The sequence below is a fragment of the Anser anser genome, assembly GCF_964211835.1.
Source record: "Anser anser genome assembly, chromosome: 19".
Lineage (NCBI taxonomy): Eukaryota > Metazoa > Chordata > Aves > Anseriformes > Anatidae > Anser > Anser anser.
Window position 1 is genome coordinate 15,622,077 of NC_139740.1, and position 14,617 is coordinate 15,636,693.

The 14,617-nt window shown below is 48.5% G+C and overlaps 1 long non-coding RNA gene across 14 annotated transcripts in view; it reads left to right on the forward strand.

Moving 5' to 3' along the window:
* The first annotated feature begins 75 nt into the window (after nt 1–75).
* Nucleotides 76–14,617, forward strand: part of LOC310883825 — a 28,435-nt gene continuing 13,893 nt past the window's right edge. For 2 of the 14 annotated variants that reach the window (XR_014573869.1, XR_014573870.1), the window contains exons 1-7: nt 76–213; nt 798–948; nt 5,026–5,106; nt 5,699–5,931; nt 6,858–10,386; nt 11,426–11,886; nt 11,993–12,683. This is a non-coding gene — a long non-coding RNA (uncharacterized lncRNA). Of the gene's footprint in view, nt 214–455; nt 622–797; nt 949–5,025; nt 5,107–5,698; nt 5,932–6,857; nt 10,387–11,425; nt 11,908–11,992; nt 12,684–13,867; nt 14,009–14,476; nt 14,520–14,617 lie in introns of those variants that run through there. The other 12 variants (XR_014573873.1, XR_014573874.1, XR_014573875.1 and 9 more) reach the window with 12 other exon arrangements.

Genomic DNA, 14,617 nt, shown 5'->3' on the forward strand with positions numbered 1-14,617 from the left:
AGGGAAGCGGCGCCGTGATTGGCTGGACCGTGAGGGCGGAAGTGGCGTCACGGCTAGCCTTAACTCAGGGCGGAAGCGCTCCGTGATTGGCTCGGAGGAACGCAGGGTGGAGGTGCCGTGCAGGGCTTGCCGGCGCTATGGGCAGAAGATGTCGGGCCGGGCCGCGCTGGGCTCAGCTCGGGCCGGGCCGCCGAGGCGCGGTGCCGCAACGAGGTTGGTGGTCGGTGCCGCCCCGGGCCGGGTCGGGCCGGGCGGGAACGAGGCGGCGGGCGGTTGGGGCGCTACGCGGTCGGCAGCTTCTGCGGAAACGGCCCTTGTGCGGGGCGGGGGCGGCGCCGCGCCGGACCGGAGCGGAGCGGACCGGGCGTGCAGCGGGATCTGCACTGCGCGGGGCTTCGGAGGGCTGGGGGGGAGGGGGGCGAAGCGGCGCGGGGGGGGCGGTTGCGTGCGCTTGGCCGACTCCCCTCTGGGTCGGATGGACTGCTCCGTCCCGCGGCATGCTGGGAGCTGTAGTTCTGTGATGCGCGGCCGGTCTTTCCCCGAGCCGGGGCCGGGGCCGGGGCCGGGCCGTGCGCGCCGGGAGGCGCAGGTTGCCGCTGGCTGCGAGCGCGGCTGCCGGCGGTGAGGCGAGCGAGAGCCTTCGGGGGCGCTTCCCCGGAGCGTCGGGCCGGGAGGGGTGGGGGCTGCGGCGGCCGGGCGCGGGTCCTCGCTGCGCTCGATCGTCGGGCTGCGCCTCGGAGGTTTTCCTCCCCCCGCGTGCTGACGGCCGGCTCTCTCCTTTCCCTGCGGCTCACCAGGGCAGAAGCAGCTCCCCGCCGCTGGGACCCCCGCGGGGTTTGTCGCCGAGCGAAGGTGGCGCAGCAGCTAAAGGGAGGAAAGCTGCAGCTGGCGTGCTGCAGTCGCACGTTTCCCAGGAGAAAGAGCAGCCCGTCTGTCCCAGCTGTCCGGGTAAGTCGCAGCGACCTCCGGGTGAAATCCAGGCGTGCTCTAGTAATTTTCCTGCACCTCAGGCTCAAAGGCCTAATTGAATTTGCAGAACTGTGAACGGATGAACAGATTGGAGGATTTTTTTTTTTTGGAAGGAGGCAGTCCCTAAACCGATGCAGTCTAACTGCATCTAAGATGTAGGTTGTTACTTCCATAAGCTATAAAGGAACTTTACATGTTTTTTAAATGGAGTCTCATGTGCGTGCGTTTGGTTTGTCCTGATGGCTGGTGTAGGTGATTGCTCACATGACCAAAAACTCCTTGTGCTGATGTTGGATCTGCCCTTTGGTAAAGGACCGCATGTTCAGCTTTTTTTCCTTACCGTGTCGTAGTTATTTTATTATTTTTTTTCTGAAAGAAAGGGCGGATTTTTCATTAGTTTCTCTGTGAGCATATCGAACCAGATTGCAGTAAATACACGTAAGCGAGTAGGCTGCAGCACGTAGTGGTCAGTATCAGAGTACTACTCTGCTAGCAGAGGAGAGCCAGATGAAGATGTTCAGGGTAAGGGCTTGTTCTGCCTCAAGTTGAATGAAAAGATGCTGAAGTTGAGCATCCCGGGGAATGTTTGTAGGACTATTTTTAGACGACGAAAGTTCAAATGGCTGTCGATGAAGGGGATTTTGTTGGCTCTTTTAGACAGCTATTCCTACCGAAGATCCCATCGGTTACAAAAGGTGGTAACCTTGCAGTTTCTACGGTCTGTAGCAAAATAAACTGGCAGATGAATAAATGAGCAGGCACAAATACACGTGACTCTATAGCCATGTTGTGGTTTAACGTAGCTGGCAGCTAAGCACCACATAGCCGTTGGCTTGTCCTCCCCTCTCCCTCTCTGGGATGGGGGAGAGAAATGGGAAAGTGAAGCCTGTGGGTTGAGATAAAGACAGCTTATAAAAACAGGAAAATAATAATAATAATGATAATAGTACTACTAATAATAATGTGCACAAACAAGTGATGCGCAATGCAATTGCTCACCACCTGCTGACCGATGCCCAGCCTATCCGCAAGCAGCTGGTCCTCCCAGTCCTGCTAGCCACCCCTATATATTGTTTAGCATGACGCCAGGTGGTATGGAATACCCCTTTGGCCCGTTTGGGTCAGCTGCCCTGGGTCTATCCCCTCCCAGCTCCTGCTGCACCCCCAGCCTGCCCACTGGCAGGACAGAAAGAGAAGCTGGAAAGTCCTTGGCCTGGTGTAAACACTGCTCTGCAACAATTAAAACATCAGCATGTTATCAACACTTTTCTCAGCCTAATCCAAAACATAGCACCCTACCAGCTACTAGGAGGAAAATTAACTCTATATTAGCTGAAACCAGGACAAGCTGAGGTTAAATAACCTGCAGTTTCTTCTGTTTTATCTTTCAAAGAATGTTCTTGCTGAGCGCCTGAGCTTTTTGCTCACCTTACCGAGGAAAGGAATGGCTGTGCTTCTTCCCCCCTCATCCCTATTTTTTTTTCCTCTTCTCCCTCGATGACAGGGACTTGAAATGTTTTTCTCAGATGTCCATGTGAAAGTTTTAAAGAATGCTAATGGTGAACACTGACAGAATTGGGTGACTTTTTAAAGGTGGAGGGTGAAGAACGTGGAAATTCCTAGTACGTTAATGTTACTTTGTTAACAAAACTGATGTAATAGCCACTTGCTGTTTCTGTTTTTTTTGGTTTGGCTTGGTTTTCCTTTCAGTAGTCTCCCGAAAGGCTTTTGTTGACAAAACTTTGGTCTGCTTCAGCTTTAAGAATTACCCTAGAAATAATGAACAAGTGCTTGCAGGGCTTTCCAGAATGCTAATTGTAGTCAGTCAAGAATGACTTGGGAGGCAATTCCTTTCACGTAATCGTAGAGTGGTTTGGGTTGGAAGGGACGCTTAAAGATAATCTAGTCCATCCCCCCTGCCTCTATCAGTGGCGTCTTGCACTAGGTCAGGTTGCTCAAAGCCCCATCCAGCCCAGCTTTGAGTACCTCCAGTAATGAGGCCTCTACAACTTCTCTGGGCAGCCTGTTTCAGTGTCTTACTACCCTCATTGAGAAGAACTTCTTCCTTTTGTTCAATCTAAATCTATCTTCCTTCAGTTTAAAACTTGTCTTGCCTTGTCGCTACAGGCCCTGGTAACAAGTCCTTGCCTGTCTCTTTTGTAAGTCCACTATACATGTTTAAAGGTAGTAATGAGGTCTTCCCCAGAGCCTTCTCTTCTCCGGGCTGAAGTGTGACACAGCCCTTCTCCTGGTGCTGGCTTGCAGGTCAGTGCCAAGCTACCGGAAGGAGGTTTTTATGTACTTAGCTACTTCCTTCAAAGGGAAGTTGAAGTACAGACAAGCTGACTGAGAACACTCCAAAGTGGTAGACGCGAGACGTTTTGTAGGACGCCAGCTCTTTTCCTCTGTGAGCGGAAGGAAAGCTTGTTCGGGCACAGGTATCTATCACAGAGGGATGCAGCTCTCGTTACCACTTCTGCTGACTCCTGAAGTGTTCCTATGCGCTGGTCTGATATCCCTGCCCATCTGTGGCAGAAGAGTTTGTCCCTCAGATTGCAGAAGCAGCATTGTGGAATTTAGGTTTTGGAATGTATTGAGATTGTACTCCTGAAATCTGATCTATTTCAAGATACTACCTATCCTTTCAAACCTTGCTTCTCTGAAATCCAAGTCGTTGTCATTACCCCAGAAATACCGAAGGGAGAAATGCTCCATTGAGCAAATTATCAGAAAGACAGAATCAATTTAGGCAAGCCTCTCTCCCGTGGAATTTGTGGATTCCTTAAACTGGCCTGGCAGGAGTATTTGAAGTAAATACTATCCAAGAAAAAATTATTCTCACGTGTCCCCTCAAGACTAGGAGATGGTTACCCAGCAAAATGCTTGCTCGAGGCACGGGCTCAACAGCTGATTAAGTAATTGGAGTGTGTGGGATAAAATACTGCAGACAGCACAGTCCACGCATTTGGTTGTTTAATGCCACTGAGATATGCTTTTATAGCAGAAATGTGTCAGAATTAACAGTAATACAAGGAAACAATGCAAACCTGGAGGTAGGCAGTGAGCTTTGTGAGCAGGGAGTGCTGGTGTGGCCCTGTTCCTCTGACTACACCTGTGCGAATCAAGTAGGGGAAGTGAGTATGGATGTGGTATTTCAGCCCTTTCAGGGAGCTGAACGTCACCTGAAAAGATGACAACATCCCTGCCCTGAAGGACCTGCCCACCACAGTCTGTAGCATTGTGTGCATTTGTAGATTGCTGGGCCTGAGAGTAGGGGACTATGGGATGTTGGGGCTGGGATTTGATTTGGGGATTCCCCCCAGCCCCACAAGCTTAGCTTTTAAGTTAAAGCTTGGAAATAGAAGAGGGAGTGAGGGAAGAAAAAAGCAAAGCCTTACAGAGCCTCAGCTCCATTGAGGAACGAATAACAGTCTGTCTGCTTCTGGAAGAACTTCCCACTGCTGAGGATAGATGGGGTGGACCCCAAAAACTAGATGGGATTCTGTGTGAGCTGGTGATACTGCCAGCAGGACTCCATAGCTGACAAGAGACATTATTTGTTTTGATGTCCGTCACAATGAAAAATGCTTGTTTCATCCAACCTGGGGAAGTAGTATCAAACTCACAGACAAACAATATTAGTAAGACTCTATTATACAGTCATTGTGAAAGTTTAGCATAGCGAAGAAACTGTGTGTATAAGGTGAAAAATGGAGTCATACCTCTGAGAAGTCCCAGTTTGTGGTCTTTAATCTTTTTTCTTGTTTTTTTTTTTGGGGGGGGGGGAGAGGAGGGAAGGGGGGTAATGAGGGAGAGAGACGAACATTACCCAAAAAGGTGACAAAATCCGTGCCTAAAAAGCTCACCTGCTACAGCTTTTATAAATGATCTTTGCACTGCAAGTTTCAGTTTTCATGAAGCCAAATTGACATAAATCTGAAAATTTCCATGGGTTTAAAAGAACGCTTACTGAAATATTCTTGTCATTCACAGTAATAATGGAGTGAGTGAACTTGTTCCGCATAGTGACCTTACTTTATTTTTTTTGTATTCCAGCAAACCTGTGCAATCCCAGGAGTGTAAGTACAGTCTTGTGTAGCATTGTCATTCTGCCCCACCACTCTGATATCTAACAAGGTAATACTTTCTGGATGTTGTCTACAAATTCTTTCCTTTCTTATGTAAGAGGTAGATGCATGTATTGCCTAGTTTGTCATAGATTGTTGCTGAAGTACTGTTTTATTTGTATTTGTGAAGACAGCAGAATCAAAGATAGCAGCTCGGCGACTTCCACCGAGATGGTCATTAAGATAAAACAGTGAAGTTTCTAGTATATATTAAAAAGCCTGGAGGAGTTAGCATAGCTTGCAGGAAATTGTGCTGGAAAGAGATGATATTTGACAGCAAACATGAAAATGTTGTCTTTTTACCAAGAGTGATGAGAACTGCCGCGTCCGCCCTGTGTTTGGATGGGTAAGTGGGGTGAGTGAGTTAAGAGGAGCTGAGCGTAGAGTTTGTGGCGGAATTGAGAAACGAATGAGATAATTTAACCTCTTTTCCGTGCATGTCTTTTTTTTAAATCCCATACTTTTGTTATTTTCAAGAATTTTTAATGTAACTCTCTATTTTAACTGGTTTGGTTTTGTGGATAGCAGCTAACTATAGAAAGAACTAAGATCCTGAAGTGTCCTTGGAGCCGCTAACTCTACTTCTTTATCTCTTCCCTAAGAAGACGTCCTGGATTTAAAGACGGTGTGTATTAAATGAAGTATGAGAAGAAACAGCTTCTTCAGACACTGGCGCTCCTCTTCTTCAGCTCGTGCAGAAGGCTGACAGCCTGTCTCACTCTTGTCAGTGCTATCCCACCAGCTCCTGTAGGAGCTCAGCACCGCGTTTGGCCTGTTGCGATCTTCCCGCTCCCCTCATTTCTGTGCTGCAACGCCACCATGCACGAGAAGTCAGGTAGGATCTGAAGACCTTTGAAATTGCTAAAGAATCAAACCTCAGCTGTCAGTTTTAGCCCATTGTATTCCAGACGTTTGCTTTGCTGGATGATAGTTTCGTTTTTGATTTTGTAATACGTTCTTCGTAGAGGTTATTTTAAGCAGACAAGTAGGTAGCCTCCTCCTTTCGGTGGATTTGTGCAGGTTTTAGCTGAGCTTTGCATATCTGAGCGATTGCCCAGTGGCTGTTCTGGTCTTGACGCGTCCCTAAAACCTTTGTCCGCCTCGCCCCTCCTCTTTGTGTATTAAGATGCATGTTTGCGTAAAAATTATGTACACCGTGCATAAGCCCCCCAGTGGTTATGGGGCATTTTCAGCATTTCACAGATAAGACTCTGTGTTTACTTAATCACTTAGGCATAGTCCTGGCTTTCAGCGTAGGCATAGCTAATGATTGTTATTCAAGTGGTTATGAAGTTCCCAACGTTTGTTTGTTTATATATATATATATGGAGAGAGAGAGAGAGAGAGATACATACACATATGTATATGTATGTATATACATAAATGAAACTGAGTCTGTGGAGTAAAAGACTTGTCTGCTTGCTGTATATACTCACGTATCAGCAGACTCATACGCAAGCTGATCCAAACTGGGTGCCAAGCTGTGCCTTTTTTGTCGCATGGAATATGCAATCTGTGCACCTCAGGTGTACCTTGTCTATTAACTATCTCTTACATTGTGCCACCCCATTAATATCAGTGGATGTACCCAGCACCACCTTGGGGCTACATAGAATGTGGAAATTTCTAGTATGTTAATGTTACTCTGTTAACAAAACTGACGTACTAGCTGCATGCTGTTTCTATTTTTTTGTTTTTCTTTTCAGTAGCCTCCCCAAAAGTTTTTGTGGACATGTTGTGTATCTTTTCTTGTTCTTCCAGGATTCACTTGGCAGGGAAGACAACCATGGAATCCAAGGGCTGTGGACAACCATCTACCAGATGGTTGTTGAAGATGCCTTCGGTCACGTCATTTGTCCTTTTAGCTCGCCCTTTCCTTTATCTTGAGTTGAATTTTTGTGCAGCGCTATGTTTGCAGTGGTAACACTGCTGCTGAGGTGTTTTCGATTAAAAACGATCTTAACTGTAATAGTGAATTCACTGAGTGTGGCTTTGTATAACGACTTCCACGACCATAACATTTTTCTCCTTTGTCACAGATAGGAGGAAAACTCTTTAGAGAGAGATGGAGAAGGAATTAATTATACCTCTGCCTCATCCCATGAGACCAGAAGACGTGGAGTAACTGTAAGCTGCGATTCTCAGGAGACATACTAAGCATCTCTGGTTCCTTCTCGGCCTGCCCCCCTAAGGCCTTAGGGATGAGAAATCTTAGGCTTAATGTTTTTCTCTATGAAATACTGTCGTGTTAAGGGGCGTAGCTGACTAACTGTTACGGGTCTGGTCGGATTCGGGGTACTGAACTACCAGGGTCACGGATTCACCAATAACATAGGACACCCTCGCTCTAGTTGTGTTCAATGAGAACTGTCACAGCTAGGAACAATGCAACGAAGGGCAGTTTATTACAGCAACAGGGACACAGGTTCTTTGGAATTGCCGGCGATAAATTCACTGTCCGCAAAAGCAAGCGAGCACGCATGAAATACACGGGTACTCGTCCTGGCTATTAACGCATTAAAAGGCACAAAGGCTCTAGAGATTTCTGAGTTTCTACGGAGACGCCTGGTACAACCAAGCATTCAGATCTTACCCCACGACATCCCAGTGCGGGGGGAAGAGAGGCTCAGCCTGTCGACTGATCCCGGAAGTCAGAAAGGTATCCTTCGTGATGGTATCTTCCCTAACATCCCCTTTCACTTAAGCCAATTTACATTATCCACCAATCTGTTCTCTTTAGAGACCAGTGATAGGACCCGTGGGAATGGTGTCAACCTGCAGCAGGAGAGGTTCAGGCTAGACATCAGGAAGAGGTTCTTCACTGAGAGGGTTGTTGAGCACTGGAACAGTCTCCCCAGGCCGGTAGTCGCTTCACCAAGTCTGCCGGAGTTTAAGAAGCATTTGGACTGTGCACTTAGTCATATGGTCTGAATTTTTGGGTTGACCTGTGTGATGCCGGGAGTTGGGCTCGATGATCCTTGTGGATCCCTTCCAATTCGGGATATTCTATGACTCTGTGATTATTTTCTGTCCCTTTTAGGTGGAGCTTGAGTGACTCTAGTCAGGCATATCTTGGTTATGATTTGTAAAGTTTTCTTGCTTTCGTTTAAAGCTATAGGGGTCTGAGAAATTCAGAGCGTGTGCTCAGTGAGGGGCGGTCGCAGCTTGGAGGCATGGAGCTTTTGGGATGGAGGTGTGGTTTGGTATTATAGTGATGATATAATGAGCAAAAGTTCACTAGAGTACAACGTTCTGTCAAAACCATGACAGGTGGTTGGCTCAGGGTGTGAGAAACAAAGTTGTGTTTTTGCAGTAGAGAATTACTTTTCTGTATTCCAAGGTAATCGTGTAGTCATAATAAGGAGAAATGCTAAGTAGATAAGTGAAGGGAATGAGGACACAGACTCCAAAATAGTCGAGAAATGGAGACCCTTTATTGTTCCAATGCCAGATATTATATAGCTTTCTGAACCAGCTACATGCACTGCACGCAGCTAGCGTGCGTAGTTACAGACTTCTGATTAGTGCATTCCTTTTGATCATGCATAGCCCTCTATAGGCCCGTCCGAGCCTAGCAACTTCTTACTGGTTCCCACTTTCTCTTATTCTAGCCTGGTTACCACTCTATGCCTGTGAGTAACCTTCTTCTTAACCCTTAGTGCACCGCTGTATCAATCAGCTCCAGTTTATCACCGAATGGGTCACCTGTAGATAAGTGGACAGTAGAAGGCCTCACTGTTCCAAAATAAGGTAGAAGCTTGAGAAAAACAAGATGAGCAGTGTGAGAACAGTAAAACAAAGATCACAAGTTCTCAAAACATAAGAAAGGAGAAATTAAAGGGTTGAAAAAACAGAAAAATTGTACATACGTGGTATAGAGGAGCGTCGAGTAGCTTGTGAACCTGTAGTACTTAGCCAATGAGGAAACAGGGGAGGTGATCAGGCGTCGGGTAATAGGGAATAAAAGGTTATGATTTGTTTACTAAAATGCGTTCCTGATTGACAGGATGCCCGCCATTGCAATCACGAATAAAATAGCTTCACAGAAGATCCTGTCTGAAGAAAATTATTTGAGATTTTTCTCACAAGGATGGTAAACATGCAGCTTATCAGTCTTGGTGCGCATAAGAGCATCAGGTCCCCGTCTCATCACAGAGCCTATCCGTGGTGTCTCCACTCTGCTCTACGCTCTGTACTGTTCCTTAGAGTCAGCACACCAAGTTCCCCTAGTGCAATAGCATGTAAAGTTGGAGGCCTAGGGAACACTTAGGTAGCGCAGCTACCCTGCACCCTGAAAGCTTTTTCAATGCTGCACATTTTCTTTAAAATGTGAATATTAGTTTAATTTGCCTAGTTACTTAAGGCAATTACTCCACAAGTACCAGAAGCGATATTGAGAAGCCTACTTCCAGCATCTCTGTTGGTAATAATAGCTTCATACTTGTGTGCTTATCCTCATGCCTTTTCCTTTCAAATACTGGAAAGGCAGAGACTGTTCAACAGAGTCATCTCTGATCCAAAAACCAAAACTCTGATTTCATCCCAAACTAATGCTGTCTGATGTCAGTAAAACTGCTATTACTCTCGGTCATCCTGGCTGTCGCAATTGTGCCTCTGTTGGACTCTCTGTCCAACCCCGTTGATCACCCCTGTCCCGCTCCCTGCCCCCCCGGTGGTTCTTCTGTCCCTCTGCCCTGCTGTCTGTCTGTCCACCCAGTTCCTCTCTTGCTGCTTGTATCCCACTTGTGCCCTTTTCCTTTTTCTTCCTCCTTCTGTGCCTCACAGCCCATTTCTGCAGGAGGCAGCTGTTCCCCAGGGCATGGATGCTGAGACGGACGGATGGACCTGCTGGATGCCTGAGCCCCGCAGCCCCCCAGGGGAAGGGGAGAATGTCTGGGCAGGGAGTTCTGCCGCAGTCTCCCTCCCAGGAGTCCTGCGTAAGAGTTTAATAAAGTTTGCTTTCTGGCTTGTGCTGCCCTCTGTGTTTGTGGACACTGTAAGTGGCTGTGGCCGTGCTGCTAGGTGCAGGTTCCTGGGTGTGGAGGGGGCAGGGGCTGGGGTGTTGGCCCCGTGTTTATTGTCCATGGGGGAGCCAATGGACACAGACAAGCGACCTGGGTGTGGGGGCCACCCTGCTGGGGAGGCTGCAGGCGGGGGGGGGGCAAGGGCAGCAATGGTGGGGGTAGGCCTGTGCTGTGTTTGCTCCCTGGGCCAGGTGTGCTGGGACTGGTCTGCGCAGAGGGAGTGATTGGCGAGCATGACCTAGGCTGTGGCTGCTGCGGAGCAGCAGGTGAGGGAGGGCCTGGGCGTCCGTGGCAGAGGGGAGGGAAGGGTGTTGGGGCGGCTGGGTCCTGCGGGACCCGTGGCTGGGGTAGTAGGCGGCGGATCAGAAAGCACGGGTTTGACTCTGGGGCGGGGCGTCAGCTGGGTCAGGTGGCTGGGAGCGTCTTGCCCCACAGCATGCCGGGAGTTGTGGTCTTTGGGCTCCGGGCTTTTGATCGGCCACATTGGTTTCCAGAGCATGCTGCGAACTGTAGTTTCACGTTGCGGCTCAGCACGGGGCCTTTTAGGATGGGCAGTTACTTCCCCAGTGCCCGTGGAGCGGGATGCTTTTTCTTGCCGTTCTTGTGTGGTGTTCCACGCGGCTCCCGCCGCTTCCCTTAACGAGCAGACGGCCTGGGAAGCCGTGCCTGCCGTTCTGTTTCCGCCCATGCATGGAGCAGGGTGGCGCGGCGGCGCCTGGTGTCACCTGGTGGCCGAACAGCGGGCGGTGCTGTAGGCGAAGAGGCGCTGCGGTGACGCGTGGCTCTCTGCTCCCACCTGCTGGCGAAAGGGAGGTACTGCAGACGGAGGAGATGCGCATGCGCTGTAGCAACTGCCAGGCTTCGTGCCCCGCAGCATGCCGGGAGTTGTGGTCTTTGGGTTTTGAGCTTCCTGCCGGCCATGTTGGTTTCCGTGGCATGCCGGGAAATGTAGTTTTTCACATTGCCGCTCAGCTTCCTAGTGGGTAAGGGCACGTTGCTCAGGGTAGTTACTTCCTCCCTGAGACGACATGTAAAAGTAATTCTTGAAAAAGTAATTCATGAAAAGTAATTCTTTTCCCATGTTTTGTTCATGATGTTTGTAGTGTGCCTTTTTATGTGTGTGTTTGGCCTGGAGCTGTCCTGCCTGGCAATTAGTGATGGTAGCTAACATGGTGGTCCAACAGTGCAATAATACATTGTCCTGACTCTTTTGGGAAAGACATCTGGTCTGTCTCTGGGCGAATACTCAAGCTCTGGGTGAGTACTTAAGGGCAGCTGGCACAGTCTTTTTTTCTTTTTTTCCAGCAGTAGGTAAACCTTAGGAGGAGCCGGTCAAAGGAAACAGCACTTTCTGGAACTGTCAAGTTCTTGTTCGGCAACTTGGTGATTGGTTTGATCTGCCTTTTCAGATGTAAAGGCAAGCGGACTGCTGTTTTGAAATGATAAAATTAAAAACATGAAGTTTGTCAAATGTGGCAGTGCCTGTTTGCAGTCTGTTTATTGCTTTTGCTAGTGGTAGGTAACACTTCTGAGGAATCGGTCGAATGAAAGAGCACCTTCTGGAACTGTGAAGCTCTGCGTTGGCAACTCGGTGACTGGCTTGACCTACTGTCCATTTCCAGAGGGAAGCGGAAAGCTGTTTTGAAGGGAAGCTGTTCTGAAATTAAAAAAGAAAAAAAATAATGGCGCTGCTCTATGGCACCTGGAGGACCACCGCTCTGTGTGACAGTTAAAAGAATGTGATTTGGAGATGGAGAGCAGCAGAGGTAAAGCAGCTGGGAAGAGAGGTATAAGTATTGCAGAGGTATTGCAGTAGGTAGGTAGGCTGTGGTTATGAGGTGCCTCAGGGTGTGCTTTGTCTTGTTTCTGCAGTTCCCTCGTGCAGCCGTGGAGAGGTGAATTCCCCATGTTGTGGAGTGGTGCAAAAAGGTGAGAGGGTTGTCAGCCCGGTCAGTTTCCTTCACCAAAGCTAAGGTAAGTCTTTCAGGAGAAACAGGCTGATTGCCTGTGCTGCACTCTGCACGCTGTTGACCTAAGCCAGACCAAAACCAGGGCTGCTGTTCCTCCTGCTCTCTTTATCTCTTCTCATGCACGGCCCCTCCCATTTTCCACATGATTAGGGCAGGCATTCTGCCTGGGCTGCTCCTTGGCGGTAGGGGCTTTGTTTTTCCTTCAGTCAGTTGCAGGGTTCTTTAGGTGGGTCAGAGCCTATGGACTGATGCATTTCAAATTGAGACCGGTAAGCCCATCTTTTTGAGGTAACTAGTAGGGTCTGTTAGAGCAAAGCTGCCAGGTGCCCCCCCACCTTGCAGGTGGCTGCCAAATGCCCCCCCCCCCGGCCTTGCAGGTGGCCACGTTTGAGCTTGGATCTACTTTCCAGGTACAGAGGCAAGTGGACTGCTCTTTTGAAATGATAAAATTAAATATAGGGTCACCTGTGGTGTTGAAGGGTGGGTGGTAATGCTGGCAGCTGAATGTTTATCTTTTGACCGTGTTTTCCTTTGTTCAAGCTGAAATGCAGTGCGCAATACAGGACGTTGCGACCTGAGCTACCTCAGGCAAGGTGAGCAATGAACAGAGGTAGCAGTTATTTTTGGGGTGCGGTTGTCACTGCAGTTAAGTTATTACAAAAAGTAGAATAAAAATCCATTTTGCCTTTTAGAGGTGCTCTAGGTGGCTTGAGAGCAGATGGAAACATCTGCCTCGGGGGTTAGGTGAGTGGGTGAAGTAAAAGAGCGGTTGAGAGTAACTGTCCTAGGGGTGCTGTGGCTTTTGCTGCTGTGGTTGCTTTCTCTTCTGCTTATCAGGTGCCACAGGCAAGGTGGGCTGTGATAGTCTTTAGAATAGGAGCAAAGCAGGTCACTGGAATGCTGTTTGGTTCCTGAGAAAGGTGTTTCAGAGGAAAAAGGTGGTCTGGCGTGGCAGATCCCGATGGTGGTCTTCTTCAGTAGGTGAAGCGGTGCCTGAAGCCCCATCCCGTGTGTCTGTGTTTGGGTTGGGGTTGCACCTTGGTGAGTGTAGGGATAGGATTTAAGCTGGTGCAGCAGAGGGCCAGGCTCCATTGTCCTGTAGTGTGTTTTGACCTATCAGCATAGCCTTTTGGTTTTCAGATAGCCTACTCAAGTACGTGATTTATGCTGCGAGTGATGTTATTACATGGAATTGATCTTTTTTTCTGGTGTGTAATCTGTTATGCTCCTAGATTTTTCTTCCTGTTTAAAAACAACGGTTTGAGCTGCTTGCAGTTGAAAAAAACTTCAGTTACTTGCTTGGTCATATTGTCCTTTCAATATTCAAAGCTGCAGCAAAAGCATGGGTATTGTTGCTTCTAGAAACACCCCAGTTCTCTTGTCTGCAGTCTGCATGCTATTGAGCTAGGCCAGAAAAAACAAACAAACAAACAAAAACATAGCTGCTGCTGCTTGTGCTCTCTTTCTACTTTCTTGTGCTTTGCCCCTCCCCTTTCCCAGGTGATTGGGTTTGGGTGCTGGGCGGGGCCAAATGGTATATGAGCCCCAGGTATGCCATTAGAGAGTTCATTGTGCCTGGGCTGCTCTTTGGGGCAAGTGCTTTGTTTTTCCTTCAGTCAGTTGCAGGGTTCTTTGGGCAGGTTGGAGTCTATGGATTTCTAGATTTTAAGTGCTTGGAAATCACTTACTAGAGGGATATTTAGCAGAGGTTGCTGGCTCACTTGTTTTTGGGATGGTGGGATCCACTTGTGTTTTTGGGTTATATTTGAATCTCTAGACGTATGAAGGCACTTGCATAACTCTCCAGAGGACTAAAAAGAGCTTGATTACACACTGCAAGAGGCTTGACCACGTAGGTGCAGTATTACCAAGAGACTGAGCAGGGTTGTATCAGAGTTACCTTTTTCATCTGTAAAGGGTAAGTCTGTGAATACCCCTGCTGGGGCTGCTGTGTGTACATGGCTTTTTGGCATTTGTGGAGCTCAGTTGTTTTTTTTGTGTGTGTATGTTTTTTTTTTTTTTTTTTTCTTTTTAGAGCCAAATAGTGTGTGTGCTGAGCGTGGTTGGCAGGAGGAGGTGGGGAATTGTCTGGCAGGGGAGCTGTTCAGGACTGGTAGGTTTGGTTTCTAGGAGTGTGCGGCATCCTTCCTGTGCGATGCCGCTGATTGTTGGGCAGGAATGTTCCAGCTCGTGTGTCTTAAACAATGTAGCTTGTGCAGTGTGTGTTGTGTGGCCTGGGCAGAGTTTGCCGTGGCGCTGTGAGCGAAGAATCTCAGTTCGAGCTGGTGAGCAGCTGAAGTAAAGGAGCTGGGAAGAGAGAGGTATTGCAGCAGGTACGCTGTGGCTGTGAGGTGCCTCAGGGTGTGCTTTTCTCTTGTCTCTGCAGGGGCTTCGTGCAGTCTTGGATAGGGAAATCCCCGTGTCTCAGAACAATGAGGGAAGGTGAGAGTTCTATCAGCCTGGTCATCCCTGATCTGAAGCGAAGGGAAGACATTCAGGTGTTTCCCTCTGAGGGTCTGAGGTGAGG